This window comes from Tupaia chinensis, unplaced genomic scaffold (genome assembly GCF_000334495.1).
Source record: "Tupaia chinensis unplaced genomic scaffold, TupChi_1.0 Scaffold000147_1, whole genome shotgun sequence".
Classification (NCBI taxonomy): Eukaryota; Metazoa; Chordata; class Mammalia; order Scandentia; family Tupaiidae; genus Tupaia; species Tupaia belangeri.
This window is the reverse complement of record NW_006159617.1, coordinates 764,657-768,485: the sequence shown is the minus strand read 5'-3', so window position 1 is coordinate 768,485 and position 3,829 is coordinate 764,657.

Genomic DNA, 3,829 nt, shown 5'->3' with positions numbered 1-3,829 from the left:
TTTTTTTTTTTTTTTTTTTCTGAGAAGTTGGTTTATTTCATCTAAGCTATCAAATTTATGTGCCTAGAGTTGTTCTGTGGGGTCTGTAGTGATAGCTTCCCTTTCACTCCTGATGATGGTAATTTGTGTCTTCTCTCTCTCTTTTTCCCTCCTCAGTTTTGCTAGAAATTCATCTATTTTCTTGACCTTTCCAAGTATCAGTTTCTGTTCTCATTTGTTTTGTATTGGGTATGGATAAACACAGCAACCTGAGTGAATAACTTGGAGTTAGTACACTGAGTTTTCAAATGCTGGCTTTTAAAAGATTAAAACGCTATATGATAGCCTTCATCTGACAGCCTCAAAGGACAAAAACTATAGTGACATAACAGAGCAGTGATTGCTACTGGGGTCAGGAGGGTGGTTAATGCAAAGGGGCAGCATAAGGAAGGTCTGAGAGCTGATGAAATTGTTCTGCATCCTGAGTGTGGCAGTGGCCATGACATTCTAGAGGTGTGTTTAAATTCATAGAACTGTGTGCCAAAATGAAAGCAATTTCACCATATGTTGATTTTAAAAATAAAATTTAGTGCCTTTTCTCAGTTCAGAGAAGAAATACGACTTTGATTAAAGAAGCATACCAATTTAAAAATCTGTAGCTGTCTAATTAGTTTTTTAATTAAGTAAATATTTCCCTTCCTTCATAAACTTGAAGGCACCATAAAATAAGTTTAATTACAACTATTTTCAAAAAGGTTTTGGAGAAACAAGCATTTTAACATTAGTGGGAGTAAATTGCTGTAAACTCCTCGGATGAATATTTATCACTAGAGATACATAAAATGTGTGTACCTTTTGATCCAATTATTCCATTTCTAGGGATTTCTAGTACAGATGTACTTTCACAAGATGAAAAGATGTATGCAAGCATGTTTAACACTGTAGAAATTACAATAGCAAAAAACTAAAAACAATCTTGATCTCCATTAATAAATAACATGCATGCATACAATTAACCATCAGAAAAACATTTTTTAAAAAGAGGCCAATCATCAAGTACTTACATTGAAAAATCTCTAAAATTATTAAGAAAAAACAGTATGGTGAAGAACAATATATAGAGATTGATTTCATTGGGGAACATACATATACACACATATGTGTGTATTGTGTATATACATATATATAATTCTTGGAAGGCTATACAAAGTATTATTAATTATAATTATCTCTGAGTAGACTTGAAAGTGTTAGAGGGAAAAGAAAGGAAATAGTTCATTTTAAACCTTTCTGAACTTTTTTTTAAAGAATCCTTTTATTTAGCTTTATTTATTTATTTTTATTTTATCAGAGAGGGACAGAGCAAGTGAGAGAGAAAAAATGAGAAAGCAAGCCACCAGGTCTGGGACTCAAACTGCAGTCAGTCATGTGGAAGTTCAGTTCCCTTAACCACCGTGCCACCTGCTGGCTCCCCTTTCTGAACCTTTTGAAAGCCACTTGTTATTTGTGTGTGTGTAAGAAATGATAATGCCTTTGTAAACATTTGTGAATCAGGATAGCTGACCTTCAGCCAACCGTGGGAAACACCATTCCTAGAATAGCCATAATCAGAAGGATCTTAATAAAGTCAGAGCAAAGGGCTTGAGTGTCCATCGTCCTCTGTGAGTGAAATGAGAATGTGAGAAACAGTTTCTCCAAGGAATAAGCGCAGGTATTACCCACTAAAACATAATGAGAACCCAAAGGTATACTAATACCCAAGGACGAAGCTCCCTAAGGCTCTGAACCAGATTCTTTTCATAAATTCATGAAGTGAGTCATGGGGATCAGACTCAGTTTCTCTGGGCTAGCAGTATATCACCCCTAGTTTCTCTTCTAATTTACAGTAAAGTCAATAATTCAAGAACGTATGTATGAGACACAAAAATTCTCGATATTAGAAAACATCTATAAGTAAAACAGAATTAGGTTTGTGGTCTTGAGAAAATTACATATTTCTTATTCACTAATGTCCTTACCAACACAGCAGGGACTGGGAGAGGGGTAACTCCCCTGCCAGTTCCTAAAATCAGTGAGTCACCTTGTCTGGTTTAGGAATTGAATTTTACACAGTTCTTTTTCCAAGAAACAGATTCCATTTGTCATTAAATTAAAATTGGCCCATAGTCAAATATCAATCTTTAAAGCATTCTTATAAAATAATATGCATTTTCAGTTGGTTAATTAGATTTGATACACTGTAGAGCTTAAGCAATAAATTTCTCACAGTTTTAAATTTGCTACAAATTTAAAAATTTTCTTAAGTGTTCAAATACCTTTAAAGATAAATTTGAATTTCAAAAATGTTTATAACCTAAGGAAAATCTTTCATGACATGTAACAACCAAATCAAAGAACCATTTAATATAAATAAGGTTACTGGACAACAGTCTAAATATTTTTAAATATATAAACAAAATTACGAGAGGATTTCAAGAAGTTCATAGAAGATTCAATTAAAGTACATGTTAGTTTGGTGCAAAATAAAATTAAATCCACACAGAGTTTTTTCACATTGTGCATTTTTCCATGAGCTTTTTGCAAACTCCCATATAACTTTTCACAGTGAAGGGACAAAAGTGTGGCATTAGATCTCTTTTTCTCTGGCATTTAGCTCATTCACAGTCTCCTGCTGGTCTTACTCTGCGGAGCCTCTCTCCTCTCTCCCACTACCTCCCCTCAGATGTGTATTCCAGCTCCATTCCAGCCTCACCCCAACAGCCCGACCTGACTGAACTTCCTGCACCTGCTGCTACACTATTTTCTCCACACGCTCTTTTTCCTACATGGCCAAAGAGAGTTTGTTCTTGAACAATAAGAGAAGATGAAAGTGAAGGAAACAGACCAAGCGGGGAGGATGGAAAAGAGGGAGAGAGAAGAAAAGAGAGGGGGAAATAATAAAGGTCCAGCTGACTCTGTGGTGTAGCAGCAATGAGCTGCTCAAGAAAAGCCAGATTGCCTCATAGTGACCATGGTTCAAATCCCCAGCCTCCAGCCTGAAATATGCAAGTGTCCAAGATCCACCCAGCAGGAGAAAGGGGGTCATGACAATGACCACACCCTGTGGAAGGTGTTCCTCTCTGTCTCTCTCTCTTTCTCACCTTCATGTGTGCATGTATGCACTCTACACAAACAAAGGAGAAAAAAAAAACTTGTTTTTAAAAAGGAACAAAGCTTTAAAAAGGAGAGAGTTAAGGAACTGATACACCATTTACAATCTGTGTTGTTTCTTCCTTCTCTTGCCTGAAATCGCTGCCCCAAATAATTTCCTCATATCTGACAAAGAAAAGAATCCCCTGAATGATGGCTGGTGTCATAATATATGCTGACTCGATCTCTGATGAGAAACTGATTTATCACCTACATTTCAGAGCCCTAGGAAGGGTGACAAGGAAGGATAAATGGATTGGGGAATAGGCAATAAATTCCTGAGGTGCATTTCAGAAGTTCTCCAAATCATAAATAAGAGCAGATTAGCTACATCCTGGCATGGGTGACCAGGACAAAACGTCATGCCACCAGGTCTACTAGTCAACACCCTCCTTACATTTCCCCAGGTGGGTTACTAGAGATTCTAGAGATGTTTATATCCAAGCCAATTTTTCCAAAGGCTCATTAGTTAAAAATATGAAAGAAGTCCAGAACACTAGAGCTTTAAAACAATTATCCAGAAAAAAGTATGTTCCCTTCATTTTTGGAAGTTTACAGGGGTGGAAAGGAAAAATACACTCTCCAGTAAAGCTATCAGTACAATTTCAGCTTTCAAACACACCTGTTTCTCCCATCTCCCTCAAGACTGTATCCTCATGCT